Below are 15,629 nucleotides of genomic sequence, written 5' to 3'. Positions count from 1 at the left end.
ACAGATGGTGCTGGCAAAACTGGACAGCTACATGTAAGAGAATGAAACTGGACCACTGTCTAACCCCATACACAAAAGTAAATTCGAAATGGATCAAAGACCTGAATGTAAGTCATCAAACCATAAAACTCTTAGAAAAAATAATAGGCAAAAATCTCGTAGACATAAACATGAGTGACCTCTTCCTGAACATATCTCCTGACCAAGGTCAGGCAAGGAAAACAAAAGCAAAAATGAACAAGTGGGACTATATTAAACTGAAAAGCTTCTGTACAGCAAAAGACACCATCAAAAGAACAAAAAGTTACCCTACAGTATGGGAGAATATATTTGTAAATAACAGATCTGATAAAGGATTGACATCTAAAATATATAAAGAGCTCACCCACCTCAACAAACAAAAAACAAATAATCCCATTAAAAAATGGGCATAGGAACTGAACAGACAGTTCTCCAAAAAGGAAATTCAGATGGCCAACAGACACATGAAAAGATGCTCCACATCGCTAATTATCAGAGAAACGCAAATTAAAACCACAATGAGATATCACCTCACACCAGTAAGGATGGCTACCATCCAAAAGACAAACAACAACAAATGTTGGCAAGGTTGTGGAGAAAGGGCAACCCTCCTACACTGCTGGTGGGAATGTAAATTAGTTCAACCATTGTGGAAAGCAGCATGGAGGTTCCTCAAAATGCTCAAAATAGACTTACCATTTGACCCAGGTTTTCCACTCCTAGGAATTTACCCTAAGAATGCAGCACTCCAGTTTGAAAAAGACAGATGCACCCCTATGTTTATCGCAGCACTATTTACAATAGCCAAGAATTGTAAGCAACCTCAGTGTCCATCAGTAGATGAATGGATAAAGAAGATGTAGTACATATACACAATGCAATATTATTCAACCATAAGAAGAAAACAAATCCTACCATTTGCAACAACATGGATGGAACTAGAGGGTATTATGCTCAGTGAAATAACCCAAGCGGAGAAAGAGAAATACCAAATGATTTCACTCATCTGTGGATTATAAGAACAAAGGAAAAACTGAAGGAACAAAACAGCAGCAGAATCACAGAACCCAAGAATGGACTAACAGTTACCAAAGGGAAAGGGACTGGGGAGGATGGGTGGGTAGGGAGGGATAAGGGGGAAAGAAGAAAGGGGGTATTATGATTAGCATGCATAATGGGGGGGTGGGAGAAAGGGGAGGGCTGTTCAACACAGAGAAGACAAGTAGTGAATCTACAACATTTTGCTATGCTGATGGACAGTGACTGTAATGAGGTTTGTGGGGGGAACCTGGTATAGGGGAGAACCTAGTAAACATAATATTCTTCATGTAATTGTAGATTAATGATAACAAAAAAAAAAGAGAGAAAGAAAAGGGGGATTACTCCCTGATAGGATAAAACTAACTGCCAATCAACGATTAATGCATGTTTTACATATCCTTAATTTTGATCTTTTAAAGGGTGTCAGATGATCAGCTATGGAAGTACATTTTTCTGATAATATTCCTTTCTCTTAAAAAAATAATAAAAATCAGTTCCTGTGTGGTGATCTCCAATAAGTTCTTCACAATGGTATAAAGGTCATATCAAAGTGTGGGCAAACGGTTTGTTTGTGTTTATACAGAGGATCAAAGCCTAATTTGGCTACACAGAAAATGAATTAAGATATGATATGAAGAAGAACTTCCAACATCAACATCCTCTGGAAGAGTCATTCCAGAAGATGATCATGAAAAATCTTCAACAAAGATACTGGCGCTGTTACAGTTGTATCTGCATTCATCCCACAGGTTCCTGGACTTGCCATTGGAATGAAGAAGGAGATATCTAAGCTGGCCTGTGCATACAGTAAAACAACAAATTTGACTGGATCTATACTGTTGGAACTCAACCAAGAATTAGGAGAAGTGCAAGTTGCAGTGCTCCAAAATCGTGTGACTATAGACTTCTAATCTACTGTTAAAAGAATATATGGGATGTGAACTGTTCCCAGGAATGTGTTGTTTTAATTTGTCTGATTTTTCTCAAACTATTCAAATTCAGTTAGACAATATCCATCATATCATTGATAAGTTTTCACAAATGCCTAGAGTGCCTAACTGGATTTCTTGGTTTCACTGGAGATGGCTGGTAATTGTAGGTCTGCTTTGGTTATGTAGCTGTATTCCTATTAGGTTAATGTGTGTGCGCAATTTAATTAGTAGTTTAAAACCTATACATGCTTATGTTACTCTGCAAGAAGATATGTCAAAGAAATAATCAATCTTCCCATGTTTTCTTCCGTCTGCTACTTCTGTAGCTTTTCTTCTTCCTTACTAATTATAACCCTTAAGTAGAATTCGTGCCTCATATCAAATTTACCGAGTATCATAATTCTTCCAAGTGGTAAAGATACCTCAAGACAAATGGTGGGCATGAAAGCCACAGGGCATAAATCTGCAAAGAAGTAAAAAGCTAACCTTTTCAAACAATATTGCTTCTCTCTCACTTACCAACTCTACATTTCCCTTATGGTCCCGGAAGATGACTGGTTAGCCAGAGATGGGTAAGATTCCTCAAGGGAGGAACAACCTAAGACAGGCACAGTCGCAGGGGGGCCATCAGGTGAGAAATTGGGGATCAACAGAGGTGAGGCTTAGAACCTCACCCCCCCTGTTTTGAGAGAAATCTTCTGCATCCGTGGATGTTTTGTTGCCCTTGTCTAGCTTGGATTAATACTTAGTCTATAGGCACACACCTAATCATCTACATTTGCCCTCTTACAGCTCTAAACTATGTTTTCTACCTTTATCTTGCATCTACCTACCACTTCAGCATTTTATTAAACATAATAATAATAATAATAATAATAATAATAATAAGGGAGAAATGTGGGATTCATATATAAATCAAGTATAAAAATCAAACGAATATTCATATCTGACCTGATTGTTTATAGTTCATGATGCGTGATCAAAACCGAAAGTTTCTGTGATGACTGCCCTTGCACTGTTCACCATGTAAGAACTTGTTCACCATGTAAGAACTTGTTCGTTATGCTTCAGAAGATCGGAGACTGTTGAGAATTAGGCTTGGGGTTGATTAATGATTGTGCATTGAGTCCCCTATACAGAATTTTATTGTTGTTAACAACCATTTGATCAATAAATATGAGAGATGCCCTCTCAAAAAAAATTATATTTAAATTTGAATTTAAATTCTCATTTATAATTTGAGGTCCATGAGGATGAAGATTGTCTTTTTTATTAACTGCTGTGTCCCAAGTGCGAGACTCTTCAGTAAATATTTATTGAATTTGCTTAATTTTATAGTAAGAAGGAATGAAGAAGTAGATTTTTAAAAATCCAGATAATCATATAAACTCTTCACTTCGTGGATGCAGCTTTGGTTCCTCTGACTTCATAAGTGTAATGGCACAATAGCATTCTACATTTCTCATAAACCGATCTGAAGATGAAGAAAAATAAAGGCCATAGTCAAAGTAATGAGTCATGTCCACTTGTAATAGAAATTATTGAATGTGTCCATTCTGGGATGGTTTTTTACCCCTTTATGTAGTTAGAAAATACATAGAATGTTACAATGATGTAGAAAATGGTTTAAATTGTTGAGCTAAAGGCTATCTTTTTTATTCTGTGATTCTTCATTTTATCACAATGACACAACATAAAGTTCAGAGCATATAATGGAGTGAGAAGAAGAAAGTCTTCCAAAGAAGCTGGCAGGCATACCTTCTGATTTAATTAACCTGCCAGCCCAGGTAATGGTGACTGAGCCCAGTGCTGGCAGTCCTGTACCGCAGCTCCTCTCACACTCTCAGTCCCTTCCTGTGTGCACAGAAGAGGTCGCCGAATCACCCTCCACTCTGTCTCTGTGGCATTCTTTTTGAGATTTTTTTACTGTAAAAATCTCAATCAGAACAAAGTGGTATGTCACATTTCTCCTCTTTTGATAAGGAGAGGTATTTAATCTTTGTAGCATTGAAAAATAATCCTTTTAATTCGAATACTTTATCAATTTCATTATAAATGAGAGGCAATCTACCTATGCTTGTATCATCCATCATAATGAAAAAAATCATCTCATTTACTTTACTTCCCAAGGCAGAAAGAAATAAAGCAAAGAAAGAAAAAAAAAGAGGATGAGAAGATTACAGGGCAAGGGAAGGGGATTTCTGAATCAGGTAGTCTCTTTTTGCCATATCAGATGCTGGGTCCACTGGCCTTGGCCTCTACCACGGCGCTCACCACGGCACTCCACACGGAAGCTCTGCTCATGATCCTTGGGCAACAAGCACATCCAAGGGGAGGTGAAAGCAAAACTGAGACTTGGATGTTAAAGATATTTTCCCCACATAGAGTAAAGTTATGACTCTCATACAGATACAAAAAATAATTATATAGTAAAGAAATTATGCAAACTAATAAGGAAACTGGTGAAGTGATAAAACTAATTCACAGGGGAATCCAAGGACAGACACCTTTTTAGAAGGCAATATTGAAATGAGTTTATGAATGAAGGCAAAACTTTTATGGCCCAGGGAGAAGGTATTCACAAGCTACGATTCACTTTTGCACGTCTCTAGACAAGAATTATTTTGCACTGCTATCAGTTACCTCTAGCTTTCAGAGTTGTGGATCAGAGGATCCACACAGGTGTGCTGCAGGCAATGCACACACTTTTCCCCACATAGATAAAATGTACACTTGGCTTCTGTGCCTCCAATACTACTCGCCCCTTCCTGGTTCTTCTACCTGCCTCACTAATATGGTCACCACCAGGCACTCTTCACTCAAGGACAGCTATGAGCTAAAGCCTCATGATCATTTGGGACCAAACCAACATAAGAATATGCACTTTAACAGAAAGTTTTGAAAAGGAAAATATTTATAAACAACATGCATACATTTATGATGGGGTCATTTTAGGTACTAAGAAGAGATGTTTCAGACAGAAGGCCCTACCCTGCAATCCTCAGTCCCTAACACATGAAACTTTAAGTGTAAAGGATTTAGACAGGATCTCCCTTTATAAATGAGAGAAATAAGTTTGTAAAGGTTCAGGAAGAGACGTAGTATCCCACATTACTTGGTGGTGAATCCAGGTTTCCTGACTCCAGAAATGGCTGATCCGTTTTTCTGAATGGGAAGCACGCATGAGCGCTGCTGAAGTTGCACATGAGAGTTCAGGCGTGGCAGTCATTGCCATGAATGTGATCCATGAGTGAACATTCATCTTCCTCACCTCGACTGGAAGTTTTCCTCAAGGAGGATGAAATCAGGCACAGACTCGGGGAAAGAAATGATTACTTCAGACATCACAAAAAGTGGAAACAGACCTCTTGCCAGTATCACTTGGTACGGTGTTTGGTATATAATGAGCACTCAGTGTTAGTCGATACAGTGAAAATAGCAAGTATTAAAAATTATCATAAGAAAGAAACTTATGCTGAAATTGTTTTCACAAGGTTCCCAATTTTTATGACTAGTGTGTGCCACCTTCAGGCAGTGAAGCAGGTTGTGGGCTACACGACATCTCAGCCTCATTCCCATTCAGTAGTGTCTACATCTTACACTCTGTGCTTTATGTGCATGTTTCTTACAGATGGAAGTTTGAAGGTTGGCCAATTGCGTGCAAAGGAGGCCTGTGGATGTGCCTGGAAACAAGTCAGTCAGTATTCCACAGAAAGGTTGTGAAAGTCAGCCAGGAGGCACGTGTGCCCCATGACTCCTGATCTCCGACCTGGGGTCTTCTTTAGGTCACTTTATAGGGATGTAGACAAAGAGCAATAACTGGGACACACACACACACACACACACACACACACCAGTGGCCAATGTATAGTTCAAATATAAGTTCAGATCACTTATTCTTTAAAAAAGTGTCTATTCTGATTGCTGTAAATGTTACTGAACATCATTTTTTTAAAAAGGAATTATGGGCTGCCAGAGGCACAATTCATCTGTAGCATCCAGGAGGAAGAAAAAAAGGATATATATATATATGTCTATTTTTAACTTGTTATAATTAGTACCCCAATGACCGGAGCTATTGAAATCAGTTGGTCCAGATTTTCTCTCAAGTCTACAAAATGGCTTTTATCCAAAAAGTAGATTTTTATATTACTATGAAAATAAAGAGGAAGAAAGAAAAAGTAACCTCTCAAACATAGTTTTCTTGTTCCAATATAAAGGAATAAAATAACCTGTTTTGTTGTTAGTTTCTCCCACTTTCTTTTTCTTTTTAATGAAATGTTATTCAGATTTGGAAGTCATCCTGAATTCGAGTCCACTGAGTGATAATATTCCTCTCTTGTTTTTGCTTTAGCTCTGTAATAAATACCACATAATTTTATTTATTTTTAGACTAGTATATGACACAGTCAAAAACAAAAATGTTATTTAACAATTTCACAAAACTCTTAATTGTATTCACAGCAGAAATAAAATTTCTCCATCCTTGGGTCATCCTATTTCAAATCTTCCCAGATTTCTTCATGATTTTCTCCCTGTTCTAAAAAGTCATTTCCATAACACTCATTGAGAGTATTGTTTTTTTCCAGACTTTACTACCCCCATAAATTGAAATTCATTTAATTTTAGAGAAAATAACTATTCTCTTATTGAGAAAATGTACAGTATTATTTTCCTTAATTTCCATTAACATTTATTATGTGATTACACTGTATTAAACACAATATGCAGAGCATAGTCTCACTAATCCTTGGAGACTTACAATTTAAAAGTCATATATATGTATATATATATATATATATATATATGGAGTTTTTTTTTCCCCAAGGTACTGGGGAAGTAATTTTCAGAGTGAGCTATATTTAGAGACTAAAGGAAATAACTTCAAAGGAGAGACTAAAACAACACTAAGGGCAGGTAGCACTTTCCCATCAGAGACATGTTCTCATTCAATTAAAGCTTGAATTAGGCTTATTATTAACTTAGGCTCAATAAATAAGATGAGAAAAGTAGTTTGTGAGATACCAGCAAAGGAAACAGAGCATCATCACTGAATGGGTCCAGAAAGATCACGTAGTCTTCTTTCCAGCACCACACCCACCAGCCATGGGGGACTGTTTGGTGATGAGAAGGGACAGAAGGCTGTAAAAGGAAGACAATTTGTGCAACCAAGAAACAAAAAGTCTAAGAATCAAAATCAAAAGAAGGCTATTAGTGCAGCAAATAATTCCATAAAAAATCAAAAATGATTTTGGAAGAAAAGAAATTATTCAGAGTTTTATGGTATCATTGGGCCAAGAACAATCAAAACTTTTCAACTTAATTTAAATATACCATAGACCAAGAAATGTAAAAAAACATGATGCTTTATTTAATCATCTTATTTGCTTCTACAACCTACTCCTTACACCATAAACGAATTTTATTTTTTCCTGAGTAGGGGGAGTTGGTGGAGATGAAGAACAGATGAGTATACTTTTATGTATTATGAAAAATTTGAAATTAAACTTATTAAAGTTCATTAACTACTCAGAGGGAATAAGAAATCTCCAAAATGTAAACATTTCCTTTAGACATATTTTAGAAACAAAAGTCATATTTTCACTAAAAACAAATCTGCCTTATCAAGTTAATAGGTATGCTCTTAATAATAATGCTGCATTGGTTGTGAAAATGCCATAAGATGCTAAACAAAGCTAGCTATCCCTTCAAATTACTCAAACACAAGAATTACAAAAAGCACAAAACAACAAAAAAGGATGTTTTTGTTTTCTTAAAAAATGATTTTTCCTTGCTTATTTTCCAGATATACCGTAAAATAATAGATGTCAAGTGATTTATTTTTACTTTATTGAAATACAGTTAATATAAATGATTGATACATATACAAATGCATCTACTGTGTAACCACTGTCCCAATCAATTATAGGAATTCGTTCTTTACCAAAAAGCCCCCATACCTCTTTTCAATCAAAATGACTCCCTTTTCCTTCTCCAAGCAATCACTGATCTTATTTCCAGCATTACAGATGAATTTTGTCAGTTTTATAATTCACATAATATAATTTACAGTAGGGATTATTATATGTCTAGCTTCCTTTACCCAGAATGGTCTTGTGATTCTTCCATATTGTTGCATGTGTTAGTAATTGATATCTGGTCATAGCTAAGTAATACTTCATAGTATGAATGTACTGTAGTTTGTTTATCCATTCACTTGTTGATTGACATGCTGTTTTTTAAAGGAAATCTTGGAAAAATACCTAAGAGTGTAATTTCTCTGCCAAATGGTAAATATAGGTTTAACTTTATAAGCTACGAACAGCTGTCCAAAGTGTTTATACAATTTTACACTCTCCACCAATGTATGATTTCCATTAATTCCCCATCTTCGCCAACACTTGGTACAGTCATATTTTAATTTTAGACTTTCTGGTGGGTGTGGTATCTCATTGTCATTTTAATTTACTAAAAATGATAATAATAATTCATGAGTTTACCAATTTTATCCAATAAATTTTATCATTTATTTTGTGAAACATATTCTTAATTTTTTGGCTCATTGTTTATCATATATTTTTGTCTTCTTACTTTTGAATTTTCAAGTCTTTATATATCTGGGTGTAAAACTATTCAGTTACACATGCTGAAAATTTATAAGAAAGCAACTTCCTATCAGTTTCTTAATGAATTTCATTGAAAAGCCAAAATGTTTAATTTCGATGAAATCCATTTTATTTATATTTTATTTTTGTTATTTTTCTCTCTCATTTATCTATTTTTTCATTGATTTCTAATCTATATTAATATTACCTTTCTACTTGTCTTGATTTAATTTGCTTTTCTTTTTTAAGCTTCCTATATTGGAAACAGATCATTGATATAAAGATCTTTCATTATTTTCATAAAAGCATTTAAAGTTACAAATTTCCCTCTAGCCCCTGCTTTTCTGCATTACACAAATTTTAACAGTATCTGTTTTGTTTTGTTTTTTCATTTAGGTGAAAATGTTTTCTAATTTCCCTTGTAATTGTTTATAAATGTGCTGCTTCATTTCTAATTATTTAGGAATTTTCCAGATATCTTTAGTAATTTATTCCAAATTTCATTCCTTTGTGGTTTAAGAATATATCCTGCATAATTTCAATCTTTTAAACTTTATTAAAAGCCTGCCACACTTCAACGAAAGGATATTTTAAGGGATTTCATCATCACCAAAATCACCATTATTCTCAATCTTTCCTATGAATATTCTTTTCACCTTCTTTCTCAAGTCGAAATCTTATTCTCTAATGATACAGCTGTTCTTGAAGCTCTCTCAAATGGTGGCTGTTTTCCTTCTCAGAACACAATTCCTGGACATGAGGTTTCTTTCTTCATTGTTTCACATTGCCACTTCCAGACCGTTTTCCCTTGCTTATCAAAAAAATTCCTTTGCTTTGAATCTCATTCTAAAACAAAACGCCCTCCCCCCATGTTGTAGCAACCTGCCAACCTTCCAGGTGTTAATAACACTCACTCCATGAATATATTAGCACCTGGTTATAGATGACTCTTTACAACACCTTTCTTATTGGCGGTCACTACTGGTGATCACACTATTCACACAGATTATCCTCTCAGCGCCCTAGCCCCTTGGATCCTTGATCTTCTCCTCCAATGAGCTTGGTTTCTACCCAGTCTCGGCCCCACACTCCCACAGTCATCCTACTCGCCTCATTATTGTCAATAACTATAAATACTCTATAGTTTTTAGCTTTAAACATCCCTCCCCCCGTGCCACCTCCTAGTCTCTTTCTTCTTCATTTGCTCTGTTATCTCAGTTCCAACAATCCTTCACTCACATTTGTACCTTGAATCAATTGACCCAGCCACATTCTCTCGTTTCTCATCATGTTCTCTTTGCTCCTTGTGTAAGTCACGTTCCAAAAAACATCATCACCACTGTTATCTTGCTTTTCCTCTCACCTTCCTTGCCTTTTTCTGCTGTTTTAACACACTGTCTTCACAAAATAATGACCCTTGTTGGATCTGACTCTACTCTTTCGTGCCTGCACTGGCAAAGCCAGATGAAATTGGAAGGAGAAAACAAACAACCCATAGAGAAAATTTAACTTTATGATCAGTGACCATATATATAGGCCCTTAATATTACCTGGTAATCACATTATATTTCCTTTACTTATCTCTTCTATTCTTTCAATTCTCTGTAGTTATCTCTCTTTCCTCAAGTTTACAATACCTTATCCCTCATCCTCACTCTCAAGTATCTTCCCTCCTATTTCACTAAAAACAATTAGAACGATCATAAGAGTTTACAACCACCTCCACATATGTCCTCTTATCTACTCAGGAACCACATACTATAATTTCTAGATTGTTAGAATGGATGGTCTCTCCCTGCTCCTACTTAAGGTAACCCCCTCCACTGAACACCAGCTCTGAGACTCCCTTCCTATTCAAACATCCTGGTTCCAACAGCTATTCCCTCTTGCTCTCCTACTTCATCAACTTGCCTCTCTCTTCCTCCTTGGTATAAGTGGCATATACTCATGCTGTTACCTGTCTCTGAACCCTGCTTCACTTTTTTAACTTCTGTGGAGCAAAAGTCTCCGACAGTTACCTATCATTCTCCAAATTGTTTAATTAACATTTTAAAAAGGAATAAATCCACTACAGTCAAGATTTCCCCCTCCCACTCTATCAAGTTGTTCTTCTCAAGGACACCAAAGCCTTGCTCATTGTCAACTTTAGTGGCCATTTCCCAATCTTTACCTTATGTGACCTCTTAGCAAGTGTTTATAAGATTTATCACTCTCTTCTCCCAGAAATTCATTATTTATCTGGCTTCCACATCCCATACTTACTTGATTTTTATTTTACCTGCCTGGTCTTTTTTACTGGTTTCTTGATTCCTTTATAGATCTTCAACCAGAATCAGTTATGTAATTTGTAGAGCCCAGTGCAAAATTAAAATGTGTGGCCTGTTTGTAAAAAATTAAGAATTACAGGGCAAGAATGAAATTTTTAGAACAAGCTTGGGGCCCGTTGCAACTATACAGATATCAAGTCCACGAAGCCCATCCTTCTACAACTTCTAAACACAAGAATGCCCTAAGGCTCTAAGGCTGAAACCTTGGTCATTTTCGCTTTTCTCTCTACACCTACTCCCTAGTTGATCTCATTCAATCTCTTGGATTTAATCCCATTATAAATTGATGATTTCTGAATTTATTTTTGTATACTATACCTTTAAACTTAGTTTCCACTTGTATGACAAATAATTCCAAATTCAGTATATCTCAAACTAACCTCTCGATCCTCCTTTCAAAACTGGATGTACCAAACCTTCTCCAATTCAGTTAATGACAGCTCTACTCCTTCAGTTGTTCAGGCCCCAAACCATGATGTTACCATTGATGCTTCTCATTCTCTCACTTTTCAGCCAATTCTGTTAGTCCTACCTTCAAAATCTAAGAAGAATATGACCACTTTTCCCCATACCCAGTCCAATATCCTTGTCTAGGTTACCAAAATTTCTCACCTAGACTATTACAATGCCCTTCTGATTGGTCTTCTGCTTCTGCTATTGACTTATTTCAATAGCATCCAAGCAGCTATTCACAGTACAGCTGAGGCCAGCATCTCAGCTCAGCATCAAAGTAATCCTGTTAAAAATAACATGTATAATGTCACTAATTCCTCAAAATCATCCAATGTATCCTTAAGTCATTCATCACGAAAAACTCTTATTATGTGACTGACATCACATCTTAGACGTTCTATATCCCTCCCTATCACAGTATCACCTATCTGACCTCACAACTCTCCCCCATGACTTTTTTCCTATCTCTTGAATATATCATAAGCACTTCTGTTCAGTACCATAGAGTTTATATATTTTACCCTTCCTAGAAAGTTCTTCCCTAAAATATATTACATGGCTAGGTCCATCTCTTAGATGTTCACACAAATTTTACTTTTTGTAGTAGGTTCAGTAATTCCTCGTCCCCATACCAACATGTCAATGCCTAATCCCTAGAATCTATTAATATTTTACTTCATATGGCAATAGCAACTTTGCAAATATAATTAAGTTAAGGATCTTGAGATGGGAAGGTTATTTTGGGTTATCCAGGTAGATCCAATCTATTCACATGTGTCCTTATGAGAAGAGTGAGTCATAAGGTTCAGAGTAAGTGGTAGAACATGAAACAATGGAAGCAAGAGGTTAGAGTGATGTGAGTAAGGGGGTAAATGCTGAGGAATGCAGGCAGCTTCTAGAAGCTGGAAGAGGTAAGGGAACACACCCACCAACACTTGTAATTAGACTTCTGACCTCTAGAACTGTAAGAATAAATTTGTATTGTTTCAAGCCACTAAATGCGTGCTCATTTGTTTCAGTAGCAGTAATAAATGAATAGACCTTTTCACTGAAGTCTTCCCTGACTATCTTAGCTCAAGTTTCAGTGGCTACTCCCTTTGCTTATTTATTGTTCTTTTTATCCTTATAATATATGTCTAAAGAAGACTCTGTTGATGAGTTATCTAGCATATAGTCAGTCTTTTCTAGTGTTATATGAATTCCAAAACAGCAGAGATAGGGTCTGTTTTTTATTCACTGCTCTAACTGTAGTACCTAGAACATGGTAGGTACATATTAGGTGCTCAATGAATATTTGTTAAAAAAATGAATGTAAGAATAAGTTCAGACTTTTCATTTCTCTAATAAGTGACTGTAATTCTTACAGTGATTGTATCCACCAATTTTCCATACTAACACAATATACTTTAACAATAAATGTATCTGCGCGTATGTGCATGTGTACGCACTATAGTAGCATATTTATATTTAACTGATAATGGCATGAATAGGAGCACATGGTGATTTTAATGTGTAATCAATAGGATTGACATAACCGGAATGAACATTTCATATGTCATATCTGCTTATCTCCATCACAGAAATGATGAATGAAATAAGCTGTGATATTTAATTAAAACAACATAAACAACAGAAAATACACAATAACAATTAAGAGCAGGTGGTGTGACTTTTTATTTTATTTCAATATATATCTTCTTAGACATGTGGGACAATGCAGCAAAGAAATCTCAATGCCTCTCTCACTCTCCATAAATATCCCCTGCTCTTAGCACATAACTATAGCTCTTTTGTACTAGTATATAGCCACCAATATGCCATAGCTTTTACAGAAGAATGTATCACCTCTTAAGCATCCTAGTAGAAAGTCAATGTCTTAGATTTTAACCTTAAGAAAAACATAAAACTACATACTCTATTTTCATTTATGTCCAGGTTAGAGGAGCAAAGCTGTCTTTGAAATAAAGCAGACACTGTACATAAAAGCTGACTGCTCTCTAAATTTTATCTTTCATGAAAAAAAAAAAACACAAAGGAGGTAACATATGCAACTGTGCATTGTTTTTGTATAAGGGATTTTTATCCATGCTTAATAAACCTGAATTCTCAATCAGCTTGTTAGTTATTCAGTGTGAGTAGCATAGCCAAGCTTATTATGCCATGCCACAGGGAGTACATCATTCCGAAGAAGACATTTCCTTAGTGATATTTTTATTTATAGACTATAATGTAGGAGCTGATTGTGGGAAATGTTCCTTCTTACTACAGACCTAGGAACTTTGGCAATTATTTTCCATTTCAGCCTCAAGGGTTGACTTGTAGATATAAGCTGATATTTAAAGTATATTGATAATTCTCAGGAAGGAGGTTTAATCCTATAAATCGGAATCTCTAAGAGGACTCGATAGGGTTAAAATTAAACCTGTTCTGAGTCCTTTCTTTCTGGAATAGTCAAGTAATTTTCTGTCTGTAGATAAAAAGTAAACACTGCTCCTTTGTCACTGTAATTTTATTGAGCAGGTGTAGTGGGAAAAAACTAGACCATCGATAATACTCAGCATTCAAGTGTTTATATCATATAGTGGCCAAATAAATTTCCTCTGCTGATGAAAATTAGAGTCACTAGCAGAGTCATGTCCAGGGGGCAAAAAGAAGGACAATATGCATTTCTCAAGCACTTCATGACTAAAGTACATATGTGTTCATTGACTAAAGTTTATACATGTGTCCCAGAGGAGCAGAGGGGACTGAGCACCTGTGCACAGTCCCTGTTCACACAGCTGGTTCTTCTGACAGGCTACTCCCGTTGAAAAGTGCAAAGCAATCTCACACCCAGGATATACACATATACATATATATACATGCTTTTCTTAAGTATTAATAATAATATCACATATACATAAGTGTCAGCATTGACCAAGTAACTCAAATCACATTACCAACCATGTATTTCTAAACTAGCCCCACTGTAGGAGTAAGGAAACTGAGGAATAAAGTAAATTAATTACTTATCTAAGGTCAACTTCATATGTCAGGAAGCAAGACAGAACTAGACCCTATTCATAAGGACAGATCAGCTCCCTCGCTTGAAGTTGGCATTTACACGGAAAGTAACATCATACGCGTATCTCATAAAGTCTTTAAGCTATTATAGTAGAGTGGCTTCAGACAAAATTCGAATTGATTGAAACTTTCCTCTGAAACCTGAATCAAAGCAAACCCCATTTTTTTTCTGTACCTCTTCTCTTGTAGTGAAGGATCCAAAGATAGCACAAAAATGGATGTCTCTCTCATACCTGTGGCTTATCAGTAAGAATAGAAGTAATGGGAATCTCATGAGAAAGCCTGCTCTTCAAAGATTTCCAATCCAATTTTTGAACTAAAGGTTTGAATTAGTATCAGATTAACATCCAAGTCTTTCAAAGTACATCTTCCAGGATTCAGTTATCAAGAGGACATCAGACACTAGAATTTAGGTTCAATTTTTGTGGCAAGAGGAAAGAAATAGGCAAATAAGCAGGTTTTACTTTTTCTTGACTTATGCCCCCTTTTCTGTCTTTTCATCTTTTGCACATGTCATTTATTTTCACATTTACCTGTCATCACCTTCTTATGAAATAATTACACACATGCATGTATGCATGCACACGCAACCATATATATTTAATGCGATACTTCTTAATGTTCTGCTAAAGGAGTGGCACCTCAACAGGTTGTTTTACCTCTTTTTATAGGCGATACCCCACTGCTGCCAACCGTAGGAGCATGGAATCCAAAGGGTGTTCAGTTTCAGTGTCCTTCAAATGCATTTCAGTGGAGGGAATCCCACTCCACAGTGTCCAGGAGACAGGGTGGCTGCCATCCTTTTCCTGTCCCTGATCCTCAGATTCTCCTCATTGCACACATGATTGGTTTGGCTGCCAAACTCTCTCAAATTTCTTCTACCAGGAGTAGGTCAGCAACTCTTGGTGCAAATATCTGTAAGACAGGAAAATGGCAAGGGTGTTTCAGGGATGGGTCACCCTCAATCTACTAGGGAGAATTTCAGAAGAGGAAGAAATATGATTTGTAATTCAAGATGGAAAACTTTAGGGATTCTTACATCACAGATACAACTAAATATAGTGGGTATTAAATGGAGAAACAGTATCAAGTATGTTTTTTAAGAAGCCACAGAAGTATGCCATCAAGAATTCCATCTGAACCTACTTTTAGCAGCCTATTCATCTGTGTACTTCCAAACCTTCCTT

The 15,629-nt window shown here is 36.1% G+C and overlaps 1 long non-coding RNA gene across 1 annotated transcript in view; it reads right to left on the bottom strand.

Moving 5' to 3' along the window:
- Nucleotides 1-15,629, bottom strand: part of LOC130683371 (uncharacterized) — a 261,280-nt gene that overhangs the window by 93,252 nt on the left and 152,399 nt on the right. Inside the window, exon 2 of the long non-coding RNA XR_008997043.1 lies at nt 15,102-15,357. This is a non-coding gene — a long non-coding RNA (uncharacterized LOC130683371). The remainder of the gene's footprint in view (nt 1-15,101; nt 15,358-15,629) is intronic.

The sequence above is a fragment of the Manis pentadactyla genome, chromosome 4 (assembly GCF_030020395.1).
Source record: "Manis pentadactyla isolate mManPen7 chromosome 4, mManPen7.hap1, whole genome shotgun sequence".
Taxonomy (NCBI): domain Eukaryota; kingdom Metazoa; phylum Chordata; class Mammalia; order Pholidota; family Manidae; genus Manis; species Manis pentadactyla.
The sequence above is the reverse complement of the archived record's forward strand: the minus strand, read 5'-3'. Positions and strand labels throughout refer to the sequence as shown.